Source organism: Triturus cristatus, chromosome 2_2, assembly GCF_964204655.1.
Source record: "Triturus cristatus chromosome 2_2, aTriCri1.1, whole genome shotgun sequence".
NCBI classification, from domain to species: Eukaryota; Metazoa; Chordata; class Amphibia; order Caudata; family Salamandridae; genus Triturus; species Triturus cristatus.
In genome coordinates this window covers 729,401,942-729,420,957 of record NC_140582.1, presented here as the reverse complement: position 1 = coordinate 729,420,957, position 19,016 = coordinate 729,401,942, and the positions used below count along the sequence as shown (strand labels likewise).

General features: G+C 44.6%; 1 protein-coding gene across 8 annotated transcripts in view; it reads left to right on the top strand.

Moving 5' to 3' along the window:
• The window catches only part of FAT1 (FAT atypical cadherin 1), a 277,803-nt gene that overhangs the window by 104,758 nt on the left and 154,029 nt on the right, over positions 1-19,016 (top strand). The window lies entirely within an intron of this gene.

Below are 19,016 nucleotides of genomic sequence, written 5' to 3'. Positions count from 1 at the left end.
GTTTCATATCTCCTCCCCCAGCATCATGTGTGGCCTCTCCCAGCTCATCCGTTGCTGTTCATATTGAAAACAAGCAGTGCCAAGGTCAAAATGTCACCCAATGCCATTATAATGTAAGAGCGCTTGGCTTTGAAGGTGCTAGTTAGAATTAGTCTGGCAACGAGGATATCTTCTCTTATTCACAAGAAAGGATGTGCGTGAAATGAATTGCTTCTCTGGACATTCTCAAAATGGATCCCCTCCTGCAGAAAATACACCCATCTGAGTGGTGGGGCACCCTCAATCCCTTTGGAAAATATATATACTTTAATAGACAGAAGTAGACATGCTCGTGACCTCACAGAGACAGCTCTTTAGTTGTGATACATGGTTGCGCAGATCCTTCAATGTTTTGTTGCAGTTATGGTCTCTCCAGGTTTCATAGTTCCCGCCACTTACCCTCCTACATCAGGGCAGTCTGGGAACATTTCCCTCAGGGCCATCCATATTTGGTGCCTCTATGAATTGTATGCAGCCCCATCATGCTCCGTGTCTGTCAGCGTGACTGATGAAAAACAGGTATTCTGTGGTTAAATTCGAGCTTATGGTACGATTTAGAAGAAAACCCGGAGGTTTCTATTACTTTTTTTTCACCAAGCAGAAAAAATTGGAATTTAGGTGTATAAATAGCAGAGATGGAAAAACAAATGAGTAAGAGAGCTAGGCCAATGTATAGTGTGGTAGGCATTTGAAGGAATAGTATTGAGAAAAGGTACATACCGGAGGGCTTGAGGACACCTCAAGAAGTGTAGAAGTAAGATATTAGGAGGAGAATGTCATGAAAGGGGAGGAAAGGAAGAGAGGGCAGGAGAAATCTGATTGAAGAAGACATAACCTTACTGGACAAGGTGGGCTTCATTTTGGCCTTAAAATAAGTGTTTTTAAAATTGTATACTTTAATCAATTGCCATTTTATTGTTTGCCAGTAGGTCAGAAGCAAAATTAAACAAACATCGGTAAAGCCAATAAGTCTGCCTTGGCGAGCTTGCAGCTGCATAAATCTATATATTTATTTATTTATTGCACACTTATGGGATATGCATTAAAAAGTGGCTAAAATAAAGGAATGGGTACAGCACACTACCCCTGCTACTGAATCTCACTTATCTTCAGGTGGTCATGCACATGTGATAAGGTGAAATGCTATCACTGAATTCAAGACAGCCAGTGGATTAAGTGGGGCCCATGCAGCATTTCATGGTGGGAAACAAAATGTAAATGACACTTGAACAGACCAGTGGATGAAGAAGGCTAGCAGAAGCCCCTGCATTTATGTAGATGTATGTATTTCTTTCATGATTTTTGAAAACAAACATGAAGCTGGCTAAAGCGGTCTCCAGTCCAGGCCTAAACATATTTCATTATAGAAAGGATAGTAAATATGTGGAACTGGTAAATCAAAGATTCCCTACATATCAGAAGTTAGGCCATTAGAAAAAAAGCATGCAGATAATTCCATGGAAATATCTACATTGCACACAATTTCAGGATTGAAGCCAGATAAATTAGCTAAATCTTCAATCTAGGATTAAATAAAGTGCACATTTTTTATTTGCTTAACTTCTACGAAAACAAATAAGAAATGCAAGTCTTGCTTTTTTTCAGCAAAGTACTTCAGCCTATTGGAGTCTTGTGATATAGCCAATTACAGGACACTTGAATAATTTAAGTTTATCATTAATTACAAGCTCTTATTATTTTAACTTTGTCATACTGTTCTTATCACCAGGAGCCAGCTGGTGGCTGTGTGAGAACATCTGTCAGAGGTGCAAAAATTATTCAGCCTGAAGGCTAGAGAACAGGTTCCATCATGCCAAGAAACCAGAATGTCTTATTTCTTACCGCAATAAAGAACAACATTTCTAGGGTTATCATTTTATACTAGATCTTGGCAGGATAAACCAAGTTTTGCCACATGATAACATTGAGATTCTAATCATGTGCAGGATCCTGGGATCTGGATCCATCCTAGAAAATGTTTTAAAATGTGTTCTTCATTTTCCACATCTCATTCTCGGAAGCAAGCAAAGATTCATCAGCTGTGTAGTAGTGGGCTAATATCAGTACAGTTAATCAGTTGTCCTTAATTTAATTGAGCCTTTAGCTTTGTACTGATAATATTAGCAAGTTAACTCTTCTGTGGTGGCATCAATATCATATCTGAACGTTTACCTATACTACTTCATCAGCACCATGAGCATTTTTCTCTATACACTTTCAACTCCTTCTGTTTTTACTGAGAGAAAAAGTTTTTTGTGACAACTCTGTGTAGACATGAATGCTTGAGGCAAAGGTTTTTTTCCATATAACGTGGTTTAAAGCAGCTCCTCTGTTGGAAATGTTTAAACAAATGTTCTGCGCTGGAATTAATCTTTCTTCTACTCACACTTCATGACCATCGCTTATGGAACATGGATAGTTTACCATTAGTAAATGGCTGTCAAACCACTGTCTCAATATGTCATAAACATGGCTTTGTGGGTGCGGCGGTGATATACCAAGAAATGACTTGGAGACTTCCAGGTTCCACTACAACTGTAAACCTAAATGAGCTCTCCAGAACTGTAGGAAAGTGCCCCTTTTTGACATGGTAAACTCCCCTTCCTTTCTGTCTGTTTTATGCAATTTGACAGAAGTGCACTAGGTTTCTGCTATCCAGGTACCCTGTGCCAGATCTCTTTCTCTAAAGTTGTAAAAATGTTCCCCAATTGGCAATAACTTTGGCCCCCACTGTAAGTCGCTAGTAAATGGCACCCCTTGTACCTGGGGCAGAAATGCTAAAGAGGGTCCCTAAGGGCTACATCGTGTATTGTGCCACCCTAAGTGATCCCTCACCACACTCGTGCAAACTGCCATTGCAGGTTGCGTGACATAGTATAGAGAAAAGTGAAGCTACGACATGGCCCACCTCCTGTGCCCGTGAAAAACTTGATCTATAAAATCATGAGGATGACTAGAACCAAAGCGCACTACAAAAAAAGCCCATAGACAAATTTTACTTGGTGTTCTAAGATTCAATAGATTAAACAGTGATCAACATACTGTCATATATCATTTATTCATAACATGATGAATAATTATCAGTGATTTTAGTGGAGGTATTATACACATGATGATTCACATTTGATGCACTGTCAATATACAGCTAGACATAGATCCGTGCTACCACAGCAGTTCTGTTGTTGAGACTCAATGCGTTTCAGGTCACACCTCTTGTGTGTCATGCCTGCAGACACTGCATGTATTATAAGTAAGTCACCCCTACAGCAGGCATTACAGCCCTAAGGTAGAGTGCATTATATTAATATATTACATACGAGGGCATATCTGCATGAGCAGATGTGCCTCTGTGATGTCCATGTCGATTCTTGGACATTGCCAGTGAACGGGGAAGCCATCTTGAGTATATGTGCTGGGCAGTGGTGATTTCAAGTTACTCCGCTACATAATGGCTTCACTGAAACTAAAGATGTTAGGTATCCAATATCTCGTATAAATAAGTCTACACTGATTCCAGTGATGGCTTTATTAATACATGCACCAAGAGGACACTTTAGAGGTGCTCCATGTAAACCTATCAGTTTCTAGTGTACTGACTTACTGGTGCAGACCAACCTGCCACCACAGACCTGTTTCTGACCCTCCTGCAGGTGAGTGCCCATGCTCGCTGAGGGCAGAATCCATACCTGCTCCGGCCAGAGGTGTTGTCACCTTCTCTAAGCAGGGTGGTTAATTAATCCTCATGTCAAGGAAGGAGGCTTCAACGGACTCTGCCGCCTTTGACATGCAACTCGGGATTCCCCAGGGAAAATGCAACCCTGGGCCTATTTGGCACCAGGACATGAGGTAAAATTAGCTAGCCAGGAGACGTGTTCCCGATCTGGCTATTTCCACTCATAAGGTGGACTACCTGATGTGATCTTGAAAACTAGAATTCCACTATCTTAGTTTTGGGTGGAATTAGGCTCACCTGGTCATGGTATGCCAAATTCCACAGGAACTGGTCCTATAGGGGGGTGTAGTCACCCTAAAGCTAAGTATCCCATTGGTTACTACCTTTAGTGCCCTTAAATTGAGTATTTAGCAGGCTCCACTGATGCCAGGACCTTAGATTTGATGGATCCAGAAGACAAAGAAGTGCGAGAAAACTAGAACTGAAGCCTTGCTGTGGACTTGTGGTGCCAAACCCTGCCTGCACCAGTCTCGACAATCCTGACCAAGTGCCTCATCCTGCAGCTGAGCAACTGTCTAGAACCCCAGTACACTGCCAGACCTTCACAAGTTGCCAGCAGTAGAGTAGCTACTCCCCTGTAGTCTGCAGGCACCAAAGACGCCAAGTCTGGTTCACCATGTTGTAGCTCCGCAGCCAGCCAGACGCAGCAGCAATCTAGGAAGAGATACCTCTGGTCTCGAAAGTCAGATCTGTTCTCCCCCCTCCCAACCACCCACCCACCCACCCACCCACACTGAGTGAGAGGACACCAGGACCAACCGGACCCGCAGAGCACTAATTCCTGGGGTACCTGTCCCCTTGTAGTAAACAAAGCCCATGAGAGTCCAATCTGGACTGCACCAAGAACGAGCAGCCGTCGAGGGATATCAGCACTGCAGATAACCACTTCCAGAGTGGCCAAGCTTTCTGATTTCTGCACCCTCAACCAGTGAGGTTGTCCACAGCAAGGGCCTTTAACGCACAGAGCCCAGCCAGCCTTTCCACTCTGCACCCGATTGTCCAAGAGAACTGACTGTGCTGCCTTGTTCCCAGGACCCTTGTGACCTGAGCCCTTTGGAGCTTATAGACGTGTCCCAAATTCACCCTCTGCAACCTGTTTTTGAATGGCACCCCTTCTTTTCACTGGCATAGCTTGCAAAACAATCAACCTGACCAGCACCTCTGCACCTGAATTCCCCAGGGCAGGTAACGAGTAACTGCTGGTGGTATTTTGGACCTTGGCCCCCTACTTCCCCAATTTTTGAAGGTGACCCCCAAAAACCAACCTTAAATTACTGTATGCAATATATGCCTTTTTTTCCTATAGGAAAGCATTGCTGTGTAAAGACGCATTTAAGTGGCCATTTTACTTGGCTGTAAAAATCGATTTTTACAAAGTACTTCCTTGATAACCAAGTTCTGTACATCAAAATGTATATAGAAACAGGACTCGTTTTTCTAAGTTGGTCTCGGATTTATTCTTGATTGTACGTCTCATTTATTGCCTCGGAGTACAACAAAGGCTTAGCATCATCCTCTAAGCCTAAACTACTTGCCCACACTACCGCAAAAGAGAGCATTTAGTGCTATAATTTTTGCCTCAGTAACCCAATAATGGTTGCCTGAACTCTCTACACAGTGTACCTCGTTTTGGCCCCCTACATAGAGAGTCCGCTTCCTACAAGAACCCTGTTGTTTAATATAAAGTTACAATGAGTATTCTTTGTTTCTATTTTTAATCAGCAAATTTCTTACCTAAATTATCGGCTAAGCAGTGTTTGTCTGTAATGGACTGGGGAGATCCCTTTGGTTAGAAGGACCTCTTTACTTGTGGTGAAGTTGAATTCTCTAGCTAGTTTAAGCAGAGACTGGAAATGGTTTGGGGGAGTTCCCTGAGGGTCTCTTGAGTAGATGTATAATACCTTTGTACCTCTCCTCAAAAATCTTGCAGAGCTAGGCTAATATTGCTGGTAATGAGGCGCACAGTGAGATCTTTTTATTAGAATATCAGTCCTTGTATGGCAAATCACAGGTCTTGTTACTTAAGTTAAGTGACTATCGTGCCCCTTTCCTGGACTCTGAAGATTTCGTCTTGTGTGGCTCAAAATATGTTTGAAATACAATTTAGTCTACGTCTCTCTTATGGGCTTCCATGATTAGCAGGGTTAGTTTTATCCACATTGGCGATCTGGCTGTAATTGCTGCAATAGTGCCTCCAAAAGTCATTTCCAAGTCACAAAGTAGTTGCAGATTATTTAAGATTTTCAGAGAAAATGCCAGTCGCTTTCCTCTATCTGAAGTCCTTGAGATCCAGAATTTTTGCATTATGGGTTGAGTATTGGGCCACACCATTCTGGTTGAGCCCTGTATAATAATCTTTCTTTATCTGGGCATATTAAAACATCTTGCCTTCTCAAAGAAATAAAATACAATTCTTGCTTTTCTTTGGAGAAACCCACCAACTCACATTGTGGTCAATGAACACTGCCACACTAGCGTCACGAAGCCAGCAATTAAGTACTAGAAATGGCGTGAAAAGTTTGCTCCATGAAATAAAATACATAATGTTTGTTGCCTTGGAACGAAGAGAGAGGAGGTTTCTGCTTTTAGTGCTCTGTATGTGTCACGTGTACGGTTTCCTGAGGACTGAACATCTGATGCACACAGCTAAGATCACTTTTCTTGCCAAACCACGGTACTTGAAAAATATTGTTGAAGTTTGGAATGAAAGCTGTATTTAGACGCACATTGCTCCAGCGTGACGGTCAGCAGACAGTAGGATTTTTTTACCACATTTCTGTTTACACTGGTTGTTTTATTTCGTTGATATATATATTTTTTTTCTTTTTCTTGTAAGTGTACTGAATTTTTGCTTCTCTTGTAAAAAACAAACTTTCGGCTGGGGAAAAGAAAACTCGAGATAGGAAGTCATTTTCACACTGAAATGTTTTGAAATAAATGTTTTCCGTTATACAAAGAAAAATAAATTTTCTTCTGATGGGGTGTGTGCTCAGCTGGCGGATCTTCCTTGGCTGGGTCCAAAGGACTGCATTTTTTAAAATACTTAAGGATACTAGTTTAGGAGACAGATTTTTTTTAAACATCCTGTCTGGGTTTTTCTTGGTGATCTGTTGGTGGTCTGTTGCAACACATATTCAGAATGGGACTGAGGGTCTAGAGAAAGCATTTTGTTTTAGTAAGCATTGGGGCTTTGGTTGGTATTAAATCAGAATGATCAAAAGGCTGGACGGTATTCACTAAAAGCTACAATCCTACTTCAAATCTTCTACAAACTTTTCTCATTGTTTGAACTAAGTACTTCCATTTAAAATTGGACCTCCAGCGAAGGAGGTTTTTTGACAAACGCCGCATCATATCATTTATATTATGCCTCCCATAGACCAAACAGTCTTTTGGTGGCCCAATTCAAGGCCAGAATTGATAGCTTATAGTAAGGAAATAATGCACATGCTGATACCTAAGAAAGGAGCAATCCTATCTCGGGTCTGCTTATAAATGAAGAATGGAACAGCCATCTCTTGTTCAGAGAAAAGAAGCACATCTAGGCTGTACCTTTACTTTGAACAGATAATCAACCAATGCTATGTGTTGTGAATAAAATTGTGAGTTGTGCGAATGGCTGTGCAAGTCTGCCCTTTCTTGCAACTTTGGCTGCTTTTTGGTATTTTTCCTTATGTCTTTGATGTTTGAACCCACTGGAGGCACTACGTGTGCTTTGTGGTGCTTTTTCAGCAGTTCATAAGGCTTTGATAAACTGAGTGTGCATCCAAGGTGTATACCCTCCGACCATGGATTGTTCCTAAAATCCCCCCTCACTAAGCTACGGGAAAAATGACAGCGTCAGCTGAGACTCTAGTTAAAGGCACATGTTTTTGTACTTAAGACTCTTTCTTCAGGGGTACAACCACAGTCTTTTTGTAAAATTCACTCGGGTCCACAATAACGGGGATTCTTTATTTCCCAATGTGTATGTGGTGAGACCTTAGTTGAGTTGCACATTCTATTTTTTTTTTTTTTTTTTTGTCTGTCCCATTACTGCGACTATGCTGTTATTGCGGAGTCCATGTTCAGTGTCTTACATCCTAAGCCTTGAAGAAGGGCAAAGTACTGACCAAAGCCGGTTTAGCTGCTTAGCAGTTATGACTGAAGAAAACCTTACCACTGATCGATATGTCTGTCCAACCCTTACGAACACCTCCCTGAGGCTGTCATTTGCCCGTCACAGCGATTGGTCTAAAAATCTCATAGAACCCCCCCACCCCCTTCAGGGAGTCTACACTGTGTAACTCGGCATATGCATACATCTTACCCGCTGGTGGTTTCTCCCACTTCAACTTTGTGGAGAATGTCTCATAAAATTTACTGAGCTCTGATTTGCCCGATGTATGTATTTTTAAGTGTAGTGCACTGCTTATAATTAGCCTCGTACCCCTGCCATTGTCATACTGAACTTCATAAAAACTGGTGCTCTATAACCAGTTTCTTGCATTTGTCTTGACTTTAGAAGACGTGCCACAGCGCCAATTTGGTGAGGCACCTGACCAGAACACCGGAGTTACTGTGCTTCCTGTACCCTCTTGATAGGGACAGCCCTATGCCATTGGAACAAAACACTCTGCTTATGTCATCCTTTGGTACTGTGTTCCCCTTGAGAGAAGAGTATCCCCTGACCCGACCCTCTTAAAAGAACATGGCCACGCTGTCTTCATGTGTCAAGCACTGCTTAATTTGTAAAAGAATATGCCTGCTGCCGCTGATATTGAAGGTCAGAGTGCCACTTGTCAGGGCTGCGTAGTCTTACTCCACCTCATGCCTGGTTAACCAATCACTAAGCTCTGTCTGCCTCTTTATCTCACTCTCGCAGGTTTTTTTTTGTATCCCTTCTTTCTCCCTTTCACTGTTTTTCCATCTGTCTTCCTCCTTCTCCTCTTTTATGCTTTTCTCTCTCTTACTCTGGGATAAAGTCTGAGGAAAAACCAGTGCCAGGTCCAAAATGAAGTGCCGGTGTACCCCACCTAATACCACTGATGCAATTGAGCATTGGTGTTATGGCATACTCGATGAACTAAGGCTCCCATGGATGTACAAGAGACTGTTTGAGGCTCAATGGTATGGTGCATCATCTAGGGGCTGTGCCTGGTGTTTAACTTGCTTTGCTTCTGGGCCCGCTGACTTCTTGCCAGACACTAACGCACCTTTGCAACTAGAGGAACAGAAGATTAAGTGATTTGGCCAGAATTGAATGATGTTGAGCAAATGCCAGGACTCTAACCTGGCTCCCCAAAACCAAACTTGGCAACTCTGGCCATAAGGCCACGTCAATATTTCTTAATCTATATGTGAAAGTCATGCACAAGTAATACTGTTCTGTATACTTGCGTATAGTGAGCACATTCTCTGTTGAAATGGCTTTGAAGGGGAAAAAAGCCACTAATACTGCGAGTTTCACATGAAATCTTTCCTGGGAATACTTTCAAGGATTACTTTTATAACTGGACTTAGGGACATAGTTCATCCTCATTGCACTGGTAGTACACAAACGAGACTGACCATTTTAAATATTACTTGCATATAGACCTGGTCATTTGTGGCCCATCAAAAACCTGGTCATGATCCACAAGTGGGGCCCAACCCACATTTATGGGAACGTTGCACTAGAGAGGGCGTCGATGTTGTACTTGCTACCATTGTGAGCCACCATTTAGTAGCACCTTTGATAGCAGGCGTAAAGATCAGTTTACCACTTCTGACTACGGGCAGATATGTAAGTGTTTTTACACATGGTGGGATGATAGCAAAGGACTAGACACTACTTTTAATTGTGAGATAGGGAATTTAGATATTTAAGTGATCAAAAATAGATATTTAAGTGATTCACTTAGCCTCTTGTGTTTGAGAGTGGAACTTTTTAATTAAAATGTTTTTAATTGAGCATATATGGAAGGGAAACCCCATGAAAAACTTTACAGATTCGAGTTGTGCAGTGATTTGCTGGTACATTAAATTGAAACATTTGTTTCTAATACTAGCCATCTGGAGTTATCATATTCATCAACCTGCGCGGTGCTTTGCTGGGACAGGTTGGATCAATAAATGCACAGCCGATGCAGTAAAAGAGGCTGTTTAGGCTGTTGGTTTTAATAGCACTTGTACAGAAAGCCTTTATTTGACCATTTAGTCAATTTCTTCTGCTAGTTGATGTTTTTGCTTGAGAAGGATTGTCCATGCTGAAGTATAAGTGCGGATAATAGTGACAAATCTGGTGCATTCCCACCATTAAACTCTAAAAAATCATTATCCAGCTATCCTCAATTGTCTGTCCAAGATACAAAATGATCGCTTTAGCAAATAATGATCTGTTCAGCCACTTGTGCAGATAGTTGTCTTGTGAAATCCATCATGGTCCATCTAATTGGGCTTTAATATTCTCGTATTTCACAAAAGGGGATGATGGCATGAACACACACAACATTCACAAGCTTGGAAAGGAAGCGCACCTGGAATACAGAATGGAAAGTTCTCTACACGGTTGAGGGCAGCTTCAAGCATCCATTTTAATGGACTACTTTCGCAATGCAAAGTTCACGACTTGGAAAACGAGCATTCATGTCTTACACATCTAGTGTTTTACATCCTTTCCATCCTATCAACAAATCAGCTGCTGCTTATTTTTTGGCATCTTTTCATTGTCTTTCACTCATTTCTAATAAGTTTTTCTTTCCAAACTCAGTATTTTCACTGATCTACTTTGAGCCCTCAATTCTTCCATTGCTTTCGAATTTTTCTACACTCCAGACTCTGCGTTCTTCTGCTTTTTATTAAATAAGGATATTTGTTTGTATTCATAGCAGAAAACTGCCACAGGGTTATTTATATTCAGTCTATAGTATTATCTGTTGTGGCATCTAACATACTATATAGTCTTCAGTTCAGCTTTGGCAATCGCAGGACAATTCCACCCAGTTTTCCAACCTTGCAGTCAAAAACTCCTACTGATAATCAACACTTCTCAAGCTGAGTTTAAAAAAAACTAATTTTCTAGAACAACGCAGCTTCTAAAATATCGATGATTTTATGTTCTAAATGTAGACAACACTTAATTTCTTTATGTACTCTCTGCTCCTGTTAGACCTGGCACCTTGGCGTGAGTCTCCCTTCCTCTTTTTGTCGCTGTGCCTCATGTGTTTTTATGGTGTTGGCCGCTCAGCGCGCTGTGCCACTGCCAACCAGTGTCGCGGTGCGAGTGCTCCCTATGTAAATTGTATATGTTGGTTGGATTCCATGATTGGATTGTTTGGTTTACTGTCAGACCCCAGTAAAGTGCGCCAGGAGCGCCAGGGCATGTAAATACAAACACCGCTGGTGGGCTTGCAGCACTGGTTGTGCCACCCACAGAAGCGGCCGGTAAAATATGTCTAAGGTCTGCCACCGCAGAACCTGCATGCAGTCTGGTACTGACATGCTGACTGGCAAGTGCCCACACTTGCCGGTCCCTGAAACCTTCCCTTAGCTGCATGTTAGTCACCCCTCTGGTAGGCCCACGGGCAGGGTGCGTTGTAAGCCTAAGGTAGGACAAGCCTGGATGCGTGGCATGTCCTAGTAGTGAATGACCGCCATCTTGTTGTTCACTACTGCAAGGCTACCCTGTTCTCATAGGCCAGTATGGGCGGCTTGGATTGTTACACCCTATGATCCTAACCGACCCAGGGAACATGGTAGAAGATCGAGTTTAGTATGCCTGAACTCGGAATAATAAGGTACATCTTTTCCCAAGGTTTATTTTAATATTCCGGGTTTGCAAATGCCGCTTTTAGAAAGCTGGCCTTTGCTTGCCTAAACATTTCAGCCCGCCTCTGCGTGATGTGTAGCTGATGTCTGGCTGGTGTGAGTGACAGGGCTGGGGAACCCAGATGGGCAGGGCTAGGTAGCCTGGTGGTGAATAGGACGATCGACAGATACATGGGTGGGAGGAGTACTCCTAAGCTCTGAATAGGACAGTTCTCTGCCGGCTCCGCCCCCTGTGGAGCGTCTGAGGACTCTGCCCTGCACTCTGAAAGAAGAAGCCTGCATCGCGTAAACAAAGTGCTCAGAAACCGGACTGAACTAGGCAAGGGCCCCCCTGGCCTGGGAGAACAAAAGATTTGCTGTATAAATGGAGGAGCCCTGCTCCTAAGAAACTAGATCCGCTTTTGACCAAGAAGAATCTCTGCCTGAGGAGGAGGCACCGGGAAAGCTGTAGGAGGAAGACTGTCCCTATCCTGGGGGATTGGCCTGCAGTGGTGACCTTGCTGCCAAAGGGGAGAAGAGAAACTGTTGCTGAAGACTTTACTTTTCTTTCAAGACTTGTGCTTTTCCAAAACGATCTCCAAGGGCTTGGAACTGAGCTTGCCCCCTGAACTGAGCCCCAGGACCATTGGGCTCTACCTGATCTTCACTCGCCTGCCGCTGGACTGTGGTGTCCTTTCCCTCGCCGGAGCTGTGACCCTTGTGCCCCAGTCCCTCCTTGAGCCGTGACCAGGACTGCTTAGCCGCCCCCGCCTTGGGAAGAGCCTCGCTCGATCGGAGCCGCTCCCCCTACGCTGTGCTGATCTGCCCCTGTCACCTCGCTCGTTGGAGGCTCTCTGTGCACCTTCACCCTCCCGCCGGACTCGGCGTTTGTGAGCATCTCCAAGCCTCGGACGGCCCGGACGTATCTGCGTGCCCGGCTGCCCCGCTTTGTTCACCCGCCACCTGCAACACCCCGCTCTTGTCGTGTGCCTGAAGATCAGACACCCATCGTGAAGTGTGGGAGCCTCGGACGCCGCCTCGCCCTTCTGTCGAAGAGCCGCTGAAATCCCGCACCCGCCTTTGCGTCAAGAAACAAGGTACTGTACTCACGAACTCGACCGCGAGCTCGCATCGGATCCAGGGTCCGCAACGTTCTGATTTCCCTGTCATCTGCCGTGTGCTTCCCGGGCGCCGCCTCAGCACGAAGTGCGCTGAGGCCTACAGTTACCTTGTGCCCGCCTAAAGAACTTTCCGTAACAAAGAGAACTTTACCGTATTCCTAAGAATTGTGGCCCCAACAGTTTACCGTTACTGGGCCTTGTATTGAATCTGCTGAAACTACATAAAAGCTTATTTTTATATACTTCCTGATTGGTGTCCGTTTGTGGTGCATGCAAGGGGTTTACTGTATGTATTATTACACTTGCTTAACCGTGTATGCCTGAGACTTAGCCTAGACTGATCGCGCCACGCACCTAGAGGGTGAGCAGGGGTTATTCTGGGGAGTCATCCTTCGCCCTGACAAGAAGTAAAGGGTCCCTGCTTGTTGTGGGTACACACCTGCGTCAACCAGAGCCCCCTCATTTCTAACAGTTCCCATCTACATCAGGTTATGATCTTGCATCGACGTCTTGGGTACACCAGGCACCATCTTGGCAGCTCTTCTCATGTTGGAGGGGTATAGTTACTCACTGAATTAATTTTTGCATACTCATTATCCTCTTTAGAACCATCCCCCTCTAACATCGACATGGCTAATGTCCAAAGCCATATTATGAACTTGAAGCATTTTAAGCAATTTAGTTGGTTATTTTAAATATCATACCCCCTTTGTTACAGTGCTTAGTAACTTCTGACGATCCTGTATAACACACTTGTATTTATTCAGTTCTCATTACTTGTTCTTAGCTGCTTTCGATCTTTGTTGCCATTTCTCCTAGTTATTTTCCTAATGTAGTTGAAGTTAGGAATTTGTGAGACAAACTAAGCTATAAGTGCTAGAAAACAAAGAAAATAAACTTGTATGAGCTTCCCATGAATGGATAGGGTAAACTTGAGCGCTCTTTAAATTAATTCTACAAATGATGTAATTTGGGCTCCAACTAATTTTGTGATACCTCATGGATCACTTCTTTTGAATGCTTATCTCAACAAAACCCATTATGTTAATATTGAGAGATTTATTTAAACAAGAACCACTCGCAAGCTGCACAAAATTACAGAGAAATATTGTAGCAAGAGAATCAAACGAGCAACTCGTGATCATATTTAGGTGCCATTCGAGAGACACTTGCTATTTCTGCAGAGGAATGTAACCTGGGACATGCAAGGATGTCACAAGAGACCTCACCAGTGACCTTGATTGTATCCCTGATCGGTTCACATGACTTCACATGTGTCCCTTAGTTACTGTAGCAACTTATCGCAAACCATGTATGACTTGAACACTAAGAGTGGGGTTATTAACAAGCCCTCTGCAGGTGTTCACTGCATTCGTGTTGCTGTATACTGATGGAAGAATTGTTGTTCTTTCATCTCTGGAGTAGACGGGGCCTCCTGTCTTCATAGTATTTCTTGTAATCTGTGGCAGAAGTCAGTATATATCTTCAACCTGCTGCAGTATGTTGAGGTCCTTGTGCCCAGTGGGATATGCCTCTGGTAGATTTTTCTTTTTTGCTACAGATGACATGTTCACTGTCGCACCTTCTGCACCCTTTGTTCCCCCCAATACCCACTGCCCTCCCACCCTTTTCCTCATGGGCTCTCTGGGAGATGAATTCTGCTGTCAATGAGTTATGCTGGACGTTTGAATACACTGAGCTGAAATTAATTTTTTAAAAAATATTTGGGATCGTTTTTAACAAAATTGCCATTTGCTTTTTAAACTGTATTTTGCACTGTGTTGCTGCTATCAATGCTTGGAGGGACTTGGGGGCATCTTTGAGCCGTTTTAGGGCTCTGGGGTTGTGCTCAGCTGCCGACTAGCGTGACTGGACGCATCTGCCATCTTTGGTGAGGTGGTTGCTCGGTTGGCGGTCTAGTGCGAGGGCGTTTCCTGCCCCTCGCGCTTCATAAATGGCGGCGAATCGCCGTCCGCACAGCGGGCGGGCGCAGCGGGCGCGCCAGAGGCAAGCCCGTCTGGGCCCGTCCGGGCCAGGACGGACCTAGGACCAGGGACCCTGCCGGTTTTTGTAGGTAATCCCCTTAAATACTCGAAAGCAGATTTACTCCTGTTAAAGCCTTCTGACTCACGCTACTGCCTACATGGAGTCAGAACTGATGTTCTTTTTACACCCTGTGAGTATTGCCCCTTTAGGAACCAGGCTAGTGGTAACAAAACCCTTATTAAGGAGCCCCTTAATTTAGGACTACTTAATTGTAGGTCCTTACCGAAGCATTCCATACAAATCTCTGAGCTGATTCAAGACACTAATTTAGATATTCTATATCTGACCGAAACTTGGACGTCAGCTTCTTCAGACTTTGACCTAGTTAACACTCTTCCTCCCGGCTATTTGATCCAGTGCCTTCATAGACCGCAAGGAAAAGGAGGTGGTTTAGCCATCATTTACAGGGACAAGTTTACATGCAGAGTAGTTAGGGGTCTTATTCTGGACGCTGAAAGTGGTCACTTTCATATACAGCTCTCTCCTAATTACTCTCTAGCAGGACTGTTAGTTTACCGCCACCCGGGGACGATTAAACAGTTCTCCAGCTCTATCTTGGACCATGTTCCCATCCTAGCGGCATCTTCCCCTAATTTTGTGCTACTGGGGGACTTTAACCTTCATTTTGACCTGCAGGAAGATAAAAGTGTAACTGACCTCAGATCTGAACTTAGGACAGCTAATCTTAATTTACACAATTTGGAACCTACGCATGTGAAGGGTCACCTGCTGGATTGTGTGTTTTCGAACACTGCGCACCTTCGAATAAGTTCCCCCCTCCCCCTGCCTTGGTCGGATCACTTCCTGGTGTCAGGGGAGTTGAATGTCAGCTTGGAGCCTTTTCTCTCTCAGTACCAGAAGACACCCCCTATTTATAAGAGAATTTGGTCTCAACTCTCTATTGACAATCTCTCACGTACCCTTGCTGAGTCTACTCCCTCCCCTGGACGTGGTCCTGTGGAAGCTGACATTGCTTTCCATGACTGGCTTTGCCAAGCTTTAGATGCAGTTCTGCCTTTCAAAAAGTTCACAAATAAAAGTAACAACTACAAGTCGTCTTGGTATACCCCAGAGCTGGGGAGGATGAGAAAGAACTGCAAAAGGCTTGAACGGGAATGGCGGAAGGACTGGGCCGCTAATAGCAAAGACAATTATCGTGAAGCCATGAGATCCTACAAGGCGGCCCGTAAATCAACTAAGGCCGCCCATTTTGAGGATAGAATAAGTAAGGCAGGCAATTCTTCAAGGGAAACCTATAAGATTCTAAAAGAGCTTCTCACGGTCCCCACTCCCCCGACCTCTCAGGTGGTGAATTCTAACAAATGCAATCAGCTGGCCCAGTTTTTTTATACCAAAATACGGAACATCTTAGCCAGCCTTCCCCCTAGTTCGGGAAAGATGGGCATAGCAGCCCCTGAGGTTGTCTCAGTTGAGAAGGGACTAGATATAATCTCTCCCATTTCAAGGGAGGATTTCTGTGAGGAGCTCTCAGCTCTGAAGAGTGGTTCCCCGTCGGACCCCATGCCCATCCGGATCCTCAAACAATTTGCGGATCTCATTGCCGGTCCTGCAACTGACCTTCTGAATGCCTCCTTCACCCATGGCATAGTTCCACCCAGCTGGAAGCAAGGCGCTCTTGAAAAAGCCCGACCTTGACCCTACTGATCTGGCAAATTACCGGCCCATCTCGCTTCTGCCTGGCCTGAATAAGATCGCTGAAAAGTATGTCAATCGCCAGCTCTCATGCTTCTTGGAAGCTAATAACTTGCTAGGTCGGACGCAGACTGGCTTCCGCCCAGGCCAGGGAACCGACTCGGCTTTGATATCGATGGTTGAGGAAGGCAGATGCATCTTAGATTCGGGAGGATCCGCTGCGATGGTCCTCCTGGATCTAAGCTCTGCATTCGACACGGTGGACCATAATATTCTGATCCACCGTTTGGGGGAGATTGGAGTAGGAGGGTCGGCCCTTCAATGGTTTAAGTCATATCTGAGTGGTCGTTCCTATCAGGTTTGCGATGGCAATTTTAGATCTTTGCCTACCCCCCTTCAGTGTGGAGTCCCGCAGGGCTCTTCATTGAGCCCTACGCTTTTTAACGTCTATATGGCCCCACTGGAGGAGGTGGTGGCACCCTTTGGGGTGAAAATCGCAACCTATGCGGACGACACTCAATTGATTCTCTCTCTGTCCCTGTCGGAAAGCCAGGGGGTGAAGTTTGCTGCTTGTCTTACTAACATCATGGCATGGATGTCGTATTCCCGGCTAAAATTGAATGGGACAAAAACTGAGTTGATGCTCCTTGGCAATCTGTGCACGTCATTGCCCAAATGTATGTGGCCGGCCAGTCTGGTTGTCCCCCCTGCCCCTAAGGAGGCCATAAAAAGTCTCGGGTATGGCTGGAACCTGAGCTGTCTATGACTACTCAAGCCAAACGAGTGGCGGGGACGTGCTACGGGCTGCTTCGGTCAGCACGGAAAATCTTGTCGCTTCTCCCTGATAATTCCAGGAGACTATTGGTGCAGGGATTGGTGCTTTCGAGGCTCGACTACAGTAATGCCCTTTTCCTTGCGGCACCTGAATCCACATTGAATGTGCTCCAAAGAGCGCAGAATGCAGCTGCGCGTATGCTCACTGGTACTGCCAAAAGTTCTTCGGCTCGGCCTGCCTTGAAGGCCTTGCATTGGCTACCAATTCGAGCGCGCATTAAATTCAAATCCCTCTGTATAGTGTTTAAAGCTTTGCAAGGATCGGGTCCCCCCCATTCTAAGAGATTTGGTCCGCTCCTATAAACCTGCGTGAGCCCTTCGCTCTGATGATGGGAACCTGGTAGTGATACCCAGGGCAAAAAAGATGAAAACGGGTGGCCGCCGGTTTTCCATTAATGCGGGTCAATTATGGAATGCCTTACCGATGGCCCTGCGTAAAGAACCAAATTTGGCAAAATTCCGTAAAGTATTGAAGACTTATCTTTTCCCTCTGTAGGTTCCTCTTGGTGTCCTGGGGTAGTGGCTCTGTGTATTGTTTAGCGCTGGGACGCTCAATGGCAGCCATGCGCTTTAGAAATCCTTTTTCATTTCATTCAATGTTTCTCTGACATCCTCTGTGCTTCTCTGCCTCTGATTCTCGAGTCCTGAAGGATGTTGGGTGGAACTAGGTTCAATTCATCGTGATAGCCCAGGGAGTTTGCTTCTTTGAACAGATTCTGTTCTGGCTAACCCTTCAGGAGAATCTGCTTTCCCAGAAATTGGATAGTTTTTGACCTCTAAAACTCTATAATTTACACCTGCATGCAACGTATTGGTTGTGATCTGCTATCAGAAGTGGTAGATGTGATTTTGGCAGATCACTGCACTTCCACGAAGTCCCTCTATAACGACTGTAGGGCTAGGTTTGGGGCCTGGTGCAAGGATCGGCACATTGACTCCTTCAGTCTAAAAGTTCTGATGTGCTTATACTTGTTCGGTACCTGTGCCAGAAGCACTTTTCTTTGGGCATGGTTAAGCTACTTGTTGGCTCTTTCGCCCTTTCTTCGTTTGCCTGAGCAGCCCTTGATAGGTTTTGCCTTAGAACTGGCTTAGAGCCAGCCCATTATTTACTATTACTTACCATTGCTTGGCTTCGATGTTACTCTTGTGCCTTTGCTTCTTCTTTGTCTGGACTTTCTGTTCGCCTCCTGTGGTTTTGAGTGTATCCCTGCCATGGAGCATGGACCAAGTACGTATTCCTGTCAGCGGCCAGAGTCCCTGTTTCGCTATACGCCTGTGTTTTTTTTCATGCACTGTATGAGTGCGTGTCTGCATTCTGTTGCCCCTCCCTGCTGTCCTGCCCCAATCTCCCTACTCCACTCACCCCTGCCTTGTGTTGCTTGCTTCTCCTCTACTCCCTATTGTGTTGCTGCCCCGTCTCTCCTCCCACTTACCTCCCTCCTCCTGCTGCTTGTCCTACCTCCCTCTGCCCATTGTGTTTTGTGGTTTACGTTGTCTGTATGGTTTTGTTGTAATGCCATTTTGAATTTTATGCTGCCACCTCTCTGTGTGGTTCTTTATCAAGGTAAAACACACTGGCCAGATGCAGGCCAGTTTTTAAACATTACATTTATTAGCATTTATTTACGATAGCATTGTATGTTATTTGCAGCACCTTGAAACTGCATGCATGTTGGTGTTAATGTAAAATGTATTTATTTTTTAAAGCTCCGAAGCAACACATGTAAATATGTATTGCTTATGCCAGAGGCTGAAATGTTTCCTCCACGTGTGCCTACAAGTTGATGTGCAGTGGCAACACATGTGATCCTGCATTTCCTAGA